Source organism: Malania oleifera, chromosome 10 (assembly GCF_029873635.1).
Source record: "Malania oleifera isolate guangnan ecotype guangnan chromosome 10, ASM2987363v1, whole genome shotgun sequence".
In the NCBI taxonomy this organism is placed as follows: Eukaryota; Viridiplantae; Streptophyta; class Magnoliopsida; order Santalales; family Ximeniaceae; genus Malania; species Malania oleifera.
The window spans coordinates 50,987,373-51,006,002 of NC_080426.1; the positions used below are offsets into that span (position 1 = coordinate 50,987,373).

Consider the following 18,630-nt stretch of genomic DNA (forward strand, 5'->3'; position numbering starts at 1 on the left):
TTTGCCTTGAAACCGTTGACGGTTTGGTCTTTAACCAAGCTCATTTTAAACATTTTAACTTTACCTTGATGCAGTAACACGAAACCGTCGACGGTTTTCTACACCCCCACCAAACCGTCGACGGTTGGTCTTCACCAAACCATCTTTCATCTTTTCTTTGTTTTTCTTATTATTTAAATTTTCCGGGTCTCTACATCCTTCCCTCCTTATAAAAATTTCATCATCAAAATTTGCTATCTATCACTGATACCAACCTTAAAGAAAAACACCAAAATTTTATTAATTGCCCTCACTTATGACGGAAAAATACTGTGGTTACAAGGGAGGGAGGGTTCTGGGAGATTACAATCATTCAAAAAAAAAAAAAATTCTCCCAAAACCATTTATAATCTAAACCAAAAACACTCATTATCCTACATTGTACAAGTCAATAAACAAAACCACCTAACTTAACTCTAGACCACACTGAACAAATGTGGATATTACTTACGCATCTTATCGTCCAATTCCTATGAAACTTCTTCAACTGCATAATTGTTTCATAACACCTTTACCAATGGAATCCTTTTTGTGCGTAATTCTTCTTCCTTCGAATCCAGAATCTGCACTAACACTTCTTCATATGACAAAGTATCCTCAAGCTCCAGTTCCTCATAACTGATCACATGGGAGGGAACTGGGACGTACTTCCTCAACATAGATATGTGGAATACGTCATGGATTCTAGACAGTATCAGTGGTAACGCTAACCTATAGGCAATTGGACCCACTCTTTCCAATATCTTAAATGGTCCAATAAACCTAGGGCTTAGCATACCCTTTTTTCCAAATCTCATAACTCCTCTCGTCAGTGCAACTTTCAAGAATACATGATCCCCCACACTAAACTCCAGCTCTTGTCGGCAGGTGTCAACATTACTATTTTATCAACTCTGAGTTGTTTTGATTCTGTCCCTGATGAGTATGATCTTTTCTGAGGTATGATGAACAATCTTTGGCCCCAAAACTTGCCTTTCACTAATTTCATCCCAATATAATGGAAATCGATACCTCTGACCATACAATGTTTCATATAGTTCAATCCTAATACTTGTTTGGTAGCTGTTATTATAAGCAAATTCAACTAATGGCAAAAATTGTATCCAACTACCTTTAAAGTCCAGCACACAAGCTCGCAACATATCCTCTAGTATTTGTATGGTTCTTTCTATCTGTCTATCAGTCCGAGGATGAAATGTTGTGTTAAACGTCACCTGAGAACCCATGGCTCTTCGTAAACTCCTCTAGAAACAAGATGTGAACCGTGGGTCTCGTCCAATACAATGGACACTAGCTTACCATGCAGTCTAACTATCTCATGTATGTACAATTCTGCCAATCTACTCATGGAGTAGTTAACTCTGATTGAATGGAAATGGGCAGTTTTTGTCAAACGGTCAACGACTACCCAAATGGCGTCCTGTCCATGCAATGTCGGAGTAATCATAGGACGAAATCCAAAGAAATGTGCTCCCACTTCTATTCGAGGATGAGAAGTGGTTGCAACGATCCTGCTGGTCTCTGATGCTCAGCTTTCACCTGTTAGGATGTCAAACACTGTTCCACATATTTAGCAATTTCTTTCCTCATATTACTCCACCAAAAAGACTCCCGAAGATCCACGTACATCTTAGTGCTTCCAGGGTGCACTATATAAAGGGATCGATGCGCTTCCTCCAGGATAGTTCTTTTAATCTCAGCATCTACAAGTACACATAGTCTAGTACGGAACCTCAAAGCTCTATCATCTATGATATTAAACTTTGCTCCCCGACCATTTTGCACTTTATCCATAATTTTCATTAATTCCACATATTTTATCTAAACAACTTTAATTATTTCTTGTAAAGTGGGCTGAAGTATTAGATTAGTAATGAGTGCCTGGTGATTTTCCTCTGCTAGCTCCACACCAAACCTTTCTAAATTCATCCTAATTGGATGCTGAGTCACCATTACTGATACTGATGAATCCATTGATTTATGACTCAAAGCATTAGCTACCACATTAGTTTTTCCTAGGTGGTAACTGATGGTGCAGTCATAATATTTAATCAGCTCTAGCCACCTCCTCTGCCTCATATTTAATTCTTTCTGTGTGAAAAAATACTTCAGACTCTTATGATTTGTGAAGATCTCACACCTACCCCCATACAAATGATGCCTCCATATTTTCAACGCAAACCACCGCTGCTAACTCTAGATCATGGGTAGGGTAATTCTTTTCATATTCTTTAAGCAATCGGGAAGCATAAGCTACAACTTTCCCTTATTGCATTAGCATACATTCGAGCACTTTGTGTGACACATCACTGTAGATTACAAAACTCTCTTCTCCTGCCAATCCCAAGAAACTCCTAACTTCCTGCATATTTTTTGGTCTTTCCTAGTCCACTACCACCTCAATCTTGCTCGAACCCACAGAAATGCTACCCCTGGATATCACGTGTCCGAAGAAAGTGACTTGCTTCAACCATAACTCACACTTCTTGAATTTGGCATACAACCTTCTTTCTTTCAGTACCTGAAGAACTATTCTCAAATGTTTCTCGTGCTCCTCGAGGCTCTTTGAATACACCAGAATATCATCAATAAAAACCACAACAATCTGATCCAAGTACTAATAGAAAACTCTATTAATCAAATCCATGAATATCATAGGAGCATTTTTCAGTCCGAACGGCATAACCAGGAACTCATAATGGTCATACCGAGTTCGGAACACTATTTTCAGAATATCCTCTTCCTTGACCTTTACTTGATGGTACCCAATCGTAGATCGATCTTGGAGAAAGTCTGTGTCCCCTGAAACTGGTCAAATAAGTCATCAATGAGGGGAAGCGGGTATTTATTCTTAATGGTCACTTTATTTATCTCTCTGTAGTCGATGTAAATATTTATTCTTAATCGACCCACCTTTCTTTTTCACAAACACACCGATGCTCCCCAAGGTGACACGTTGGGCCTGATAAACCCTTTGTCTAACAATTCCTATAGCTGTTCTTTCAACTCTTTTAGTTCCGCTGGTGCCATTCTATACGACACTTTAGAAATCAGCGCTATTCCTAGAGCTAGGTCAATAGCAAACTCCAATTCACGATTAGGAGGCAGTCCCGGAAAATCCTCCAAAAACACATCAGGAAAATCCCTCACTATCGGGATGTCTTCCAACTTTAATTCCCTTTCCGGCGCTTCCTTTACACAGGCCAAGTAACCCTAGCATCCCTCCATAAGCAACCTCCTCACCTGAATAACTGATAATATCTGTGACGGGGTGCACACATATCTCCCCACAAATCTGTACTCCTATTTTCCTAGAGGTCTAAATACTACCTATTTTTTATAACAATTAATGTTGGCATAGTTGACAGCTAGCCATTTCATCCCCAAAATTACCTCAAAACCATGCATGTCTAGGACTACCAAATTAGCTAGAAAAGACCTCCCCTGAATACTGATTGGATAATCTTTGAGTTCCATCCTACACAACACTACAGTCCCGGTCGGCATAGCCACTGATAAACTGACATCTAGTGGCTGAGTTTCTATTCCACAAAATTTGATAAAATCTCAGGCTATGAAGGAGTGAGTCGCCCCTGAATCAAATAAAACAATAGCCTTATATGACAAAATTGAAATAATATCTGTCACTACATCGTCTGCCGCCTTAGCGTCTCCTGGTGTTAGAGCATAGACCCATTCCGCGAAGGTATTCCTCTGCTGACTGCCTCGGGGTGCTTTGTTATCTCCTTAGTATGGTCTAGGAGCAAGCATATTTCCCAGTGGTGCACGATAGTCTCGTGCTATATGTCTGAGTCGACTGCGTCGATAACAAATCACCTCTTTGACCTGACATTCTCCTGGATGTCTTCTGTGGCACCTGGGACAAGGAGGGTGCAATGGTCTGTCCTGTATAGCTCGATCTCTCATCCCGTGTCCCTAACCTCCTCTACCACCATGCCTCCTCCAAGGCCCCTGACTGGTTTTTGCTTGAAATTCTGGAGGCGTAGGTGTAGTAACTTGAATAAAAAAAAAAAATCTTAAAGGAGATATTTTTAGTTATTTATATATAAATATCTTGGAGGAGATATTTTTAGATTACTTAAGGGCTAAGTTATGTTTATTATATAAATCTTTCTCTCTCTCTCTCTCTCTCTCTCTCTCTCTCTCTCTCTCTCTCTCTCTCTCTCTAAGATCCTGTGGGGTCAATAATGACATGCCGGTTTGTCGAATAACGTTGAGGGTTGTGGAATACTGGTTCAATACCATGGGTTAATAATGACATGATGATTTACCGGATTATGGTTACTAAAACGCAGGTTCAATACCGTGGGGTCAATAATGATATGCTGGTTTGCCGAATAATATCGAGGGTGGTGGAATGTCGGTTCAATACTGTGGGTCAACAATGACATGTTGGTTTGTCAGATTATACCAATAATTGTGAAAAATACTGAAATTGTTTGTGAAAATACTGAAAAAGCAAAATGCTTTGTTTCTTATTGGAATAACACTCATGTGCCCACACACTGATATAATTTGATTCTCTCTTACTGAGAAGTGTCTCACCCTAATCATACAAATCTGTTTCAGGTCCTTTAGGTAGCCGAACCTAATGTTCTAGAGGGTTCTAGAGCGTAGTATTCTATTAGTTTTTGTACATACTGTTGTGAGTACTGAACTGTAGTTGGGAAGTCATTTTGGTTTATGTTGGATACCTTGGATTGATGTTTTGTATTATGATAGACTTAGTAATCTGGTATGAATGAATGTAACAAGTTGAAATATGTTCCGCTGCGTTACTCATGTGAATATTGGTTGTGAGTAGGGCATCCACAAGCCCTATCGGGTTAGACTCTCATATTTATTGGTATCATGGATGTTTGTATGATACAGATACAGGTTAGGTTCTCAAATCATACCTTGGGGCCTACTTTCGGGGTTCAAGGCATGACAACTTGGTATCAGAGCTAACCAGTGAAAAGTAAGGTGTAGTCCCAAGAGGGGGGGTGAATTGGATTTTAAAACTTTCTTTGAATTCCTTTAAATAATTCTTGACTTGTTTGTTTAACTCTTTAATCACAAAAGAACTTAGATTCTTTTATCCAATCAACAATACTATTAAACAACCAATCAATGAAGCACAATATTCAAACCAAACAACCAATTAATTTCTCAAGTATAAGTTAACTGCAGCAGTATTAGATTAATGGAAGTATGCAAACTTCAACACTCTTTGGAATATAAACACATTCAAACTTTAAACCATTTAGCCACAATATATCAATATATTAAACTAAACTTTTAGCTTTTGCTTGGTTATAAATTTGAATTGAGCCCTGTAATGAATGATAATTTGTGTTTGCTGATGTGAAGCCTTGTATTGATTGATTTGCTTAATATGATATGTAATATAAAATTCAATCAACATAACATCCACACTTTTCCCAATATTCAGAATTCAAATAAACTCTCAATTAATTTATCTTTGGGTTGTTAACCAAGTAACGTACTCCCGTATGGTTTCCACAAGATATGGTTTAACCAACGTACTCCCTTTCGGTTTCCACAACCCAAATCAAAATTAAACTTTAAGTTTACTTAATTCCCAACTATACGTAGTATATATGATTTTCAATGTAAACCATCCACGCAATTTAAATATGTACTGAAAATAAATAGTAGGGAAAGAAAGAGTGAGAGGAAGATTTTTACGAGGTTCGGCTTATACTCAGCCTACGTCCTCGCCTTTGGCAAACCACCAAAGGATTCACTAAATCTGTTCCTTTGACGGGTAGAACAATACCTTTACAACACTCCTTGGTTAAGATTAGAGCCTGCCTTCTCTAAATGATATCCCCTCGTCCGGTCACTCTTTAACTAGGCTAGAGCCTGCCTCTCTAAGCAATATCCCCTTGCTTAGCCAATGATCTAAAAAATACTTGGAATCATCAATCTACAAGAAATAAATCAAATATTTATGTACAAAGAATTACTCACACAAAGAGCTGATTAGTACAACAATTCAGAACTATAGTATACTTCAAAATAAATAGCAATATGAAATTTAACTTGAAGCTCAATGAAGTATATCACTGATTAATTCTTTCAATGATTGAAAGATTTAGAATTTGTAGCACAATTCCGGTGGAATAAAATCAGCTAAACTCAGTTGGATTCATGCAAGTTGAGAGCAAGAGAGAGCCTTGAGAATTTGAGAGCAATTGAGAGAGATTTTGAATTTTTGCTGAATTGAATTCTTGGTGCATTGATTCAACGATCTTTGAGACTTATTTATAGATTTTAAAAGTATATAACTTGATCCTCAAGTGACTTGGAGTATTCCCCAAGTTTTCACAAATTTTGAGCCCCAAGCACCCTCATTTAAAAATTTGACCGTTATGAAAAAATTCAAAACAGCCACGTGACAGATGACTGCCCATTTTTGGCATTTGTCTATCCAGTTAAACCAAATGGACAGTAATGTGATAGTCGGCTATCCAAACACGAACAGACGCCTCAAAGTGCACTGATAGTCGGCTGTCCAGTTCTTGACAGTTATCTATCAGGCTGTCAACTTTAAGCACCCTTCAATCATTTGATCATAACGTTTTCTACGTAACTCCAAATTTGACGTTCTTGGTGTCAAATGAAAGCTAAGAGAAAATCCTAATAATTTCATGTTTAACACATTTTAAAATAAATATTTTTTTTATGGAGAAAAATGTACATCAATGAGGATGTAGTAAAATTGACAGCATTTGAGAAATCATCTTTTGGGTGTTTTTCATTCCAAAAATAATTCTAACCTTTTTGAAGCAAATTCTGACCTTATAAAAATATTTTCCAAGTATGTCCAAAGGTATCTAGGTCCAATAAATTTACCGAAGAGTTTCATGCATCCATATTGAAATTCTTTGAAATACCTACATGAAATTTCCCAAACTCTTTCGAATTTTCAATTCTTGAATTCTTTGAGGTCTTCATGCTTGTTTCATATTTCTTTAAGCTTTCATCAAGTTATCTTTAATCCTCATGCTCTCATGATCTTCAAGTTTTTATCTTTGAATCCATGCTTTTAGCTTCATATTGAATTCCTTCTTTGAAATACAAGCTTTCATGAATTCTTTAACGCTCTATCCTTGAGTCTTGAAAATCCATCACTTAACATAGCATGTTAAGTTTTACTTGTTTGTTAGCATCAAAATAGGATATTAAGCCTTGTAAGGCCAACAATCTCCCCTTTTTTTATGATGACAAACAAGAAGTAAAAATTGGAGTGAGCCTTAAAAAGACTCCCCCTTTCAATAAGCATCTTCTCAACAATATTTGTAAGATCAATATGAATTTCAAAACCTTTTTTACAATCATGCTCATCACTATCAAATACTTCTCCTTTTGATATATATTATGTTCATGCTCAGTTTTTGCAATTTGCAATACTATGCTCAATTTTTACTTTAAAACTTCTCTCCCTTTTGACATCAATCAAAAAGAGAAAAAAAAAATGATTAAGTTCAAGAAAAATCACATGTTGAGCATATCATCAAACATGCGTATCAAACATATGAATACACTCAATTTATTATTTTTCAATATAGCATGTGTAGTGTGTTATAACATTCAAGTATATGAGTTGTAACTTTATTGCTAACAGCTTTTTCTTTTAGACAATATTGAAGATTTCAATTGTTGATTTTATGATAACGATTTAAAGTTGAATTCATGATATCTATTTAAGAATCATGATACCAATTGAGAATTTATACCAATTAAAATTTTTAAAATATGATACCAAAAGTATTCATGGATACTAAAGACTTTATAGATACCAAAGTCATTATCACATTATACACAACTCATGGATACCAATATAACCATTATATCTCTCATAGCTCATGGATATCAATATAAAAAGCAGTAAGTCTATGCATGTAATTCATCAAAATTAAAAAGTATTAAGTATATCTATGATCAAGAATTAATCTCATATCAAAATTCATTCTTATACTCAATAATCTCATACTCAAATTTTCAACATAGTGAGTCATAAAATATCAATATAAGTCAAGTCAAGTCAAGTCATACATATGAAGCATATAACATATCATATAGGCATGTAAGCATGTAGCATATAGCATATCATATAGGCATGTAAGCATGTAGCATATAGCATTTCATTCTCAAATATCTTTAAAAAAAATTATGCAGTCGCCTGTCAACAGGGGGCAGTCGTCTGGCACTAAATAACTAGGTTTTTAAAAATGAACAGAAGGGTTACAGACGACTGACAAAACCTACGCAATCGTCTCAATTGTCACTGACAGTCGTCTGTCAACAACTTGACAATCGTCTGTCAACAACTTGACAATCATTTGTCATGCTTCTGTCTACTTAATTAAGGTCCTTTAATTTGTCAGTTGACTGTCCATGACAGGCAATCGTCTGTCAACCAATTGTTCCTCATTTCAAGACATTTTTTATTTCTCTCTTCTCTGTTTATTTAGACTTAAAATCTCAATTTGTTCTTCTTTGAAAAATAAGTTCCAAGACTTAATACTAAGGTCTCTAAGCCTCTTTGCCTAGTGAGCTAAAAAATCATACTTAAATCAACTTGAAGTACTTATGCAATAAGCTCAATTTGATATTTTCTTAAGTTAAGTTTTGTAAAAAATCATCCTATGATTTTGCCAACAATGCCATTTTTGAATTTGTTATAATAAGTTCTTAAACTCATTTGTCGATCATGAATTAAGTTACTTTCTCAATTTTTAAAAAGGAATGACTTAATCCTTGGAGTTTTTTATTTATGAACTAGTCTTTCATCTTGGTACCCACACTTTCTTGGGTCTGATTGGTATGATAAAGGATGTTTCTTTAACTCTCCATATTTGTTTAATTTTCACATATTTTCTTTTAAATGGACATTCAAATTTTATATGTCCCTTTTTCTTATATTGATAGCATATGGTGTTAATGTAAGCATTAAAGAATGTGCTTGCATTATCATTGGAGGCTTTTGAGAAATAACCCATGTAAAGATTATTTTTCTTTTTATTTTCAATTCCATTAAATCCAATGTCTTCTTTGTTTAGAGACATTCTTTGGAAACCTACCATTTTGTCAAAGTTTGTTTTTCCTTCTGTAAAGTTATAAATGATCATTTCTTTATCTTCAATTTGATTCTTGAGATCATTTATCTCTTTATCTTTCTTGTTATCAACCTTCTTTTGAGATTTCTCTAACTTTAGAGATAATTCTCTTATTTTATCCTCTAATTCAGAAATATATGTATATCTTTCTCATATACTGTAGAGGATAGGGATCAAAGGTCTTCTATCATTTTTTCATTCTTGCATTCTAATTCTTTGATTTTCAAGTCTTTTTCCTTTTCAGCAAGATTTTTGGAATCTAACTCCTTTGTTATAGCTTCATTTTTACTTTCTATTTTCTTGATTCTTAAATCCTTTTCTCTTTCAGCATTTCTAAGAGATTTTAGTTCTTTCATCATTCCTTCATTCTTGTTTTTTAATGATGTGTTTTTTTTGGTTACTTTAATCAGCATCTTATGTACTTTGAATAGATCATTTTGTAATTCATCATAAGATGACATACACTCATCACTAGATTCATCACTACAAGAATTATTTGAAAATTTAGATGAGGAGCTTTCCTCATCGTCCCAAGCCATAAAGCACGTATAAACAATCTCTTGGTCACTTGATTCATTTTCTGAACTATTTGTACTCATCATATTCCAAGTAGTGGCTTTCATGACTTTTTGCTTTTTCTTCTTAGACTCTTTCTTAAGTAGAGGACATTTTTGTTTTAAATGTCTAGCTTTGTTGCAATTATAGCATGTTGGAGTTTTTTCTTTAATTTCTTTTTGCTAATATCTTTTTCTTCTAATTCAAAATCTTGTTTTCTTCTTTTGAATTTATTTTTCCTTCTTAGTATCCTTGCTAGCTTTTTAAATATGAAGGTTACTTCATTTTCATCCATTTCACTACTTGAGTTTTCTTTTAAGGTTTTAAAGGCTATTGATTCTTAGGTTTTGATTTTTCCACTCTTTTCATTAATTGTCATTTCATATGTGAGTAAGGAACCTATAAGCTCATCTAAGGAAGTGGTTTTCAGATTTCTTCCTTTTGTTATGGCAGTGGCTTTTGGTTCCCATATAGTTGGCAACCCTTTAAGAAATTTTCCTTATCATCTCATAAGTAGTATAGGTTTTTCCTAGTGCAATTAGGGAATTTATTATGTGAGTGGACCTAGTAAACATATTAGTTATGGATTCATCCGAGTTCATCCTAAAGGCTTTATATTCAATTGTAATCATATCGATCCTATTATCCCTAACATCTATAGGGCCTTCGTAAGTGACTTCTAGCTTGTCTCATATTTCCTTAACTGATTTACAAGTCATTACTCTATTAAATGCATTGACATCTAAAGCACAATATAGAGCATTCATAGCACTAGAGTTTATTTGCAACATTTTATAATCTCTTTCAATCATGTCTTTCTTTTCCTTAGGTATTTGTTTTCCATCTACTAATGTAGTAGGAATTAGATCACCATTTGTGACAACCTTCCAAGCTTTCCAATTCATATTTTGAAGGTATATTTGCATTCTCTTTTTCCAAAATGTATAATTGTGTCCACAAAAGATTGGTGGCCTAGTTGAAGATTGTCCCTCTCCAAAAGGAGCTACACCTAAGTGTGCCATTAGATCTTTTTATAACTACTTGTTAGAATTTGTTATAACCCCTCTATGATACCAATTGAAAAGTAAAGTATAGTCCCAAGAGGGGGGGGGTGAACTGGATTTTAAAACTTTCTTTTAATTCTTTTAAACAATTCTCGACTTGTTTGTTTAACTCTTTAATCACAAAAGAACTTAGATTTTTTTATCCAATCAGCAATACTATTAAACAACCAATCAATTAAGCACAATATTCAAACAAAACAACCAATTAATTTCCCAAGTATAAGTTAACTGCAGCACTATTAGATTAATGGAAGTACGCAAGCTTCAACACTCTTTGGAATATAAACACATTCAAACTTTAAACTATTTAGCCACAATATATCAATATATTAAACTCAACTTTCAGCTTTTGTTGTCAGCCCTGGTCATAAATTTGAATTAAACCCTATAGTGAATGATAATTTGTGTTTGCTGATGTGAAGCCTTATATTAATTGATTTGCTTAATATGATATGTAATATAAAATCCAATCAACACAATATCTACACTTTTCCCAATATTCAGAATTCAAATAAACTCTCAGTTAATTTATCTTTGAGATGTTAATCAAGTAATGTACTCCCGTATGGTTGAACACATTTTAAAATAAAGATTGTTTGATAGAGAAAAATGTACATCAATGCGGATGTAGAAAAATTAACAGCATTTAAGAAATCCTCTTTTTGGTGTTTTTCATTCAAAAAATGATTCTAACCTTTTTGAAACAATTTTTGACCTTATAAAAATATTTTCTAAGTATTTCCAAAGGTATCTAGGTTCAATAATTTTACCTAAGAGTTTCATGCATCCATATTGAAATTCTTTGAAGTACTTACATGAAATTTCCTAGACTCTTTCGAATTTTCAATTCTTAAATTCATTGAGGTCTTCATGCTTGTTTCATCTTTCTTTGAGCTTTCATCAAGTTCCCTTTAATTCTCATGCTCTCATTGTCTTCAAGCTTTTATTTTTGAATCCATGCTTTTAACTTTATATTGAATTCCTTCTTTGAAGTACAAGCTTTCATGAATTCTTTAACGCTCTATCCTTGAGTCCTAAAATCCATCACTTAACACATGTTGAGTTCTACTTGTTTGTTAGTGTCACGACCCGCTCATTTTCTACACATTTTTTTTAAAAAAAATAATATCAACATCAAACATCACAACTCAGTAGGTCACAATTCACCTGGACCCGTGAGTACCAGGGATACATCTGAACATACAGCAGAAGCCTACGCAACAGAAAGTATAAAATCATATACATCTCGTCATAATGTACAATACATCATACTAGAGTACTCCAAACACTATCTCTCAATATGTGTACATCCCAAAAATAAACCTAGGGTCCCACAAAAATCCTAACTGTCCCTACCAAAAACTTACCTTTCCAAAGAGAGCAAACACTGCTCTAGATCAGCGGGGCTTTTCCCACTCTCCTATCAGGTGCTCCTGAAAAATGTATAAGATTTAGGGGTGAGACACCTCTCAATAAGGGAAATAAACTAATACTAATATGTGGCAACATGAGTATTTCGTATTCTACATATATCGTACATAACATATTTAGTACTGTTTATCAAATCTGGGAAAACATAAGTATATCAAAACATGGCAGAACATACTGCATTCTCATAAACATTTCTCATCTCATATCATAATAATAATAACATAAAACAATCCTGATAGGTTAGTTGGCTGTTGTCATGTATTACCCCCCACATGACTGGATTGTGTGGCCCGAAGGCGGGACCTGGCAATGGTTGGCCAATCACTGCCAAGTCAATAGTCTAGTCTGTAGGTCCGATGGGTCTACCCAGACTGGTCCGTACACCAGGGGCGATAACAGCACACTTCTTGAAAATAATCACATCGACCATCCAATCTCACACCACTCCGTACAGCGGCATTAACACAGATATCATGATCACGAGGACCATGGCACATAACAACGGTACCGTGCAAGTGCTAGCCTAAACCAAGCCAACCAGGTTCTGATATCATATACATATACTGAAACTGTGATACGTAAATATCTCATATCATTTATTTTTACATCAATCATATCATTTCACATATATACATGTATCATGAAAATCATCGGCCCATACGCCGGTATTACACATTTTATCATAGTTTGGCCCGTACGCCAGCTACACATAGCACAACCCGTACGCTGGCAACAGTAATCACATAGCACGGTCCGTACACCGGCAATCATAGTCACATAGCACGACCCGTACGCCGGCAAATCACAGTCACATAGCACGGCCTGTACGCCGGCAAATCACATAAAAATCTCAGCCTGTACGCCAGTTTTCCATCATAAAAATCCATATCATCCACATTCCCAGAAAAATAGTATTTCACAACATTTTTACTCATGCCACATAATAGATTTTCCACATATTCAACATACGATATTTTCACAGTATTTTGCAAATGTAAAACATATATATATATATATATATATATATATATATAAACATATACATTTTTCATAAATCAAATGATAAATATATATAAGCATTTTCTCAAAAACGGAAACTAACTTAGTTTATCCCCTTACCTAATTCCTGGAAAGCCCCTAATAAAACTGCCCCGCACCCGCAGGGTTCCTAACTCAACACCCTGAAAATGAAAAATCCTAGAATTAAAGTTCAGTATTTCGAAGCATACAATATTTTCTTCAACTGCCAAAAACTCAAATATTGAGTAGAAAGTTTTCACCTAAAAGCATTTAAGTTTAACACCTGAGGGGTTCCCTGACCAATACTCTGAAACTGAAAACCCCCAATATTAAACTTCAATATTTTCATGCGCACAACATTTCTTCTAACTAGCGCAAGACTAAATATGACTTAAAAAGCCTTACCTCAACTCTGAGATGACTTCCAACTAGCTTTCTCCCACGATCCGCTCTAGCAGATTTGGAGAGAACTCCACCATGAGCGTCGTGGTGACTTCAGATTGTCGATCTGACGTATATCTGGCCCACAAATGATGAGAGAGAGAGAGAGAGAGAGAGAGAGAGAACTGAAGGGGAGAGAGAGAAGAGAGTGATGGCTTCTTTCATAAGATAAAATTTCAGATTTTTGTATATATAAAACAGAGGATTTCGTCGACGAGTCCGTTCTTCGTCGATGAGTCCTTCACAAATTTCATCGACGAAACCCTGTATTCGTCGACAAAATTCAGGCTGCCTCAGAACCCTTCTCGGTATTTTCTTGTCGATGAAGCCCTGTGTTCGTCGACAAAATCTTTAAAGTCTTCGTCGACGAATCCCCTGTATTCATCGACGAAGCCCTATTGGCCCCCTTTCCTTTAGTCCTTCCAAAATTCAATGTCATCGACGAACGCTTTGTCGATGGCTTCCTTCTATTTCCGGTTTCAATTTCCCTTTTCTTTTATTATTTAACTACCATTTTATTCGGGTCGTTACAGTTAGCATCAAAATAGGATATTAAGCCTTGTAAGGCCAACAACTAGGTTGTTAGGTCTTATAGACTTGATTAGGCTTGATTAGGTAAACATACCAGAGTAGAGGAATGTAAGGAATGGGAAGATTGAGATATGGGTAAAGTAGGTCAAGGGTTGTCTTGTAGCTAGATAGGGATTCATTCATAGTGTTCTGGGTTTTTCCTAGAATGACGGTTTTAGTAAAATCATGGCAAACCATTGATGATTTCATGTCAGTGTTGTGAGGTAGACCTGGACCCGAGAATTTAGATGTTAACATGATTATTTTACAATGATTGTGTTAATTGTGCTATGACATAAGAATACTAATATATTCTTATCCTGTTTTCAGAATGGATCCCAAGGATAATAACTTGGACGGTAGCTCGGAGGGGACTTCGACCGATGGGTCTCCTACCATGCCTCGAGGCTTGACTAAGTAGGTCTTGCGAAAGATTGGGTGGAGTGTTAGGGGACGGGAACATCCACCTACTGCTGTAGGTTGCACTATCGAGAAATTTACCTGCATGCATCCTCCGACGTTCACTAGAGGATTTGACCCAATAGTAGCCGAGAACTGGGTGTAGAAGACGGAGAAGATACTGAAGTTCTGCACTGCATAGATAAATTGAGGGTTCTCTATGCTACATTTTAGCTAGCAAGTGAAGTTAAGAGATGGTGGACGGATGTGAGTCTGCTGGAGGAGTATTCGCTATACTGGTGGATAAAGCCACCATGGCTGAAGCTAGTCTTCAGGAGGAAGTGGTAGTCCAATATCAGAAGAAGGGGCCAGCAACTACTGGTTCACAGACTGGTGCTCGTCAGGGGCAGTGGAAGAAGAATATCTACAGTGCTGGTAAACGAAGGGAGGTAGAACCACGGGGTCCATAGGGGGATTCATCTCGCCCACAGTGTCCCAAGTGCCATAGGTGGCATGAGGGTGAGTGTCAGCCGTTCATGGGTAACTATCACCGTTGCGGTGAACCGAGCTATATGGAACGAGTTTGTCGTGCGCCGATGAGTGCTACGCCTGCACTAAATCAATACGGAGGAGGTAGTGTTCAGACCTTCAAATGGACAGGAGTATAAGTTCGTGGGATCATGTGTGCGCTCGGCGCCATAGATTCTATCGGCAATATAGGCAAAAAGGTTACTCTTGGACGGGTGTCAAGGGTACCTAGCATGTGTAAAGGAGCCATCGCGGGATGAGTTAAAGCTCGAGGATATCTGAGTGGTTAATGAATTTTCGGATGTATTCTCAGAAAACTTACCTAGTTTACCTCATGATCGTGAGGTGGAGTTCGTTATTAAATTGCTACTAGGAAAGGTACTGATTTCTAAAGCTCTATACCAGATGACTCCAATATAACTTAAAGAGTTGAAGGAGCAATTGTAGGAACTACTGGATAAAGGCTTTATCAGACCCAGTATTTTGCCTTTGAGAGCTCCAATGTTGTTCGTGAAAAAGAAACACGGGTCAATGAGGATGTGCATTGACTACCGTGAGATTAACAAGGTAACAGTTAAGAACAAATACCCGTTGTCTCATATAAATTGTAACAACCTGAAAATTTTTAAATAATTTGAAATAGTAAAGAAGACGGGAAGGGAAGAAAGAATAAATTCGAAAATGTGGTAGCCAGCATTCGTCGACAAACGAACTAGTCTCGTCGACGAATGTTCTTCAAAGCTCGTCGACGAGGGTATGTGTCTCGTTGACGAGGAATTACTGAGAGGGGTTCTTCGCATGACTGAAATTCGTCGACGAGGTGGCTGTCTCATCGACGAATCGATGTGTCTCGTCGACGAATCCCTATGTATATAAAGTGAATTTCTTTCATTTCTACGGGAATTATCTGCATGTTTTCTCTCTCTTACTAAAATTCGGAACTACCACCCTCTCTTTTTGATTTCGGGCCGAATTTCAACTAGTTTGACAACCTAAAGCTACCACGACGCTCCTGGAAGAGTTCTCTACAAATCTTCTGGAGTGGATCGTTGGTGGGACTAGTTAGGAATATATCCTAAATTTAAGGTAAGGCTTTTTACGTAAAATTTGGCTTTACCCTAGTTGTAGGAAATATTATATGCGAAGAAATACTGAAATTTAGTTCTAGGAAATGTGGTTTCAGGGCGTTGAACGGGGAACCCCTGCGGGTGCAGGACTGGTTATTTTAGGAGGTTTTTCATGAATTAGGTAAGGGAAAATATTTTATAATAGCTTTTTAGTAATTATTAAAATGACTAATTTTGGGTAAAAATCCTACATATACAGGTATAATTTTTCTAAACCAAACTGATATTGAAAATGTTGTTTTAATTATATAAGTATTAGATTGGGAAAAATTGTGTGGTTGACACCATTTTGCAAATTAAATGATTGTCATTTATGTGGAATGAGGAAATGGTTGAGATTGTGAATGTTATTTGACTGAAATTCTTGTCTGGTAGAATACACCGATTGGATTGTGAACATTGTTTGGTTGAAAATACTGGATGGTTGAGTATACTGTGGTATTTGCATGGACATGGTTGATTAGTTAGGTTTGTGATTGATCTGTGGTGTGGTTTATGTGAATGACGATATAACGTTGGCAGTGATATGAGGAGGTCATTATATGGACATTTATACTGGGAGGTAAAACATTGGCAGTGGTATAAGGAGGTTGTTTACCTATTTATTATGAACGGGGTGTTTATTTTGTAATCTGTGTGGGTTGAGTAGTCTTGTGTGGACATTGATGCTGTGTGATTTAATTAGTCTTGTGTGGACCAGTCCTGTGTGGATGTTGATGTTGTAGCTGAGCAGTTCTGTGTGGACAATGATGTTGTGTGATTTGATTAGTCCTGTGTGGACTAGTCCTATATGGACACTGATGCTGCGTGATTTGATCCTGTGTGGATTGATTATAATATGGGCGTATGCGTGAAATTCTGTGAAGCGATTATGTTGGTTGTGTACGAATGTTAATAAATTAAGTATTTTGGGTAAAGTAAATTATTCCACCCGAGAGCTTGCTGAGGAAGGCGAGTACTCTGGTAATTATTTATGGATACTAGGGTAGAGGGAAGCCACTTGTATTGGTGGGTGATCTTCCCCATTCTTGATGTCTTTACCTGAATACATATCCTTAAGGGCTTACTGAGAAAGGTGAGTGCCCTGGTGTTAACACTAAAGCAGAGGGAACCCACTTGTATGGGCGGGTGGATTTCCCTATTCTCGGAAACTAACATTAAAATACTGATTGGTTATGGGTATGTGATTGGATGATATGGACATTGATCCCGTGCGATTATGGGCATGTTATCTGGCTTCTTGTGAACTGTGTGTACACCTAAGATGGATATTTTAAATTGTATTATAAATACTTCAGCCACACACTGTTATAAACTATTTCTTCCTTACTGAGAGGTGTCTCACCCCGACATATGTTAAATCTTTTCAGGTTATCCAGGTGATCGAGTTTAGGTAACTACAAGGCAGGGTAGTTTTGTGAGTTAAATATAGCAAATCGGATATGTATTTAGCTTATGTTTACTATGTATTAATTCTAGATTTATAATATGAAGGATTAGGTTGTAATTATTATGGATCAATGTATGTAAATATAGCACTCTGGTATTTTCTGTTAAAGATATTTATTATTTCCGCTACGTAAATGGTATCAGAGGCGTGTGTCGGTCTCTTAACACATTGGGCCCTGCGTGGCGGGTCTGGGGCGTTACATAAATGATCTTTTTGACCAGCTGCAGGGAACGCAGGTTTTCTCTAAAATCGATCTACGGTCAAGGTATCATCGAGTGAAGGTCAATTCCGAGGAGTGGTAAAAACTGCTTTTCGAACCAAATATGACCACTACGAGTTTCTATTCATGCCATTCGAGTTGACTAACACTCCGACGGTATTTATGGACCTAATGAACAGGGTTGTCCATGAATACCTGGACCAATTCGTGGTGGTGTTTATCGACGATATTCTGGTATACTCGAGGAGTCTAGAAGAGCATGAAAACCATATAAGGTTGGTACTTAAGGTACTGCGGGAAAGGAAGTTGTATGCTAAGCTGAAAAAATGCGAAATCTGGTTGGAATAGGCTGCATTTTTGGGCCATGTCGTGTCGAGGGGTGGTATCTCAATTGATCCAGATAAGATTGAAGTAGTGGTTGACTGGATGAAACTAAAGAACGTGCAGGAGGTTTGGGGTTTCCTAGGACTGGTATGGTATTATCGTCGGTTCGTGGAGGGATTCTCTAAGTTATCTGGCTCTCTAACATGGTTAACGAGGAAGGATGTGAAATTTGACTGGACCTATGAGTGCGAGCAGAGTTTCTAGGAGTTAAAACACCGACTGGTCATTGCTTCGATTTTGATCATCCCATCTG

General features: G+C 36.5%; 1 protein-coding gene across 1 annotated transcript in view; it reads right to left on the reverse strand.

The window, feature by feature from the left end:
* Nucleotides 1–12,025: 12,025 nt before the first annotated feature.
* The window catches only part of LOC131166925 (uncharacterized), a 47,662-nt gene continuing 41,057 nt past the window's right edge, over nucleotides 12,026–18,630 (reverse strand). Inside the window, exon 2 of the mRNA XM_058125574.1 lies at nucleotides 12,026–12,240. The gene's annotated coding sequence lies outside the window, so the exon portion shown is untranslated. The remainder of the gene's footprint in view (nucleotides 12,241–18,630) is intronic.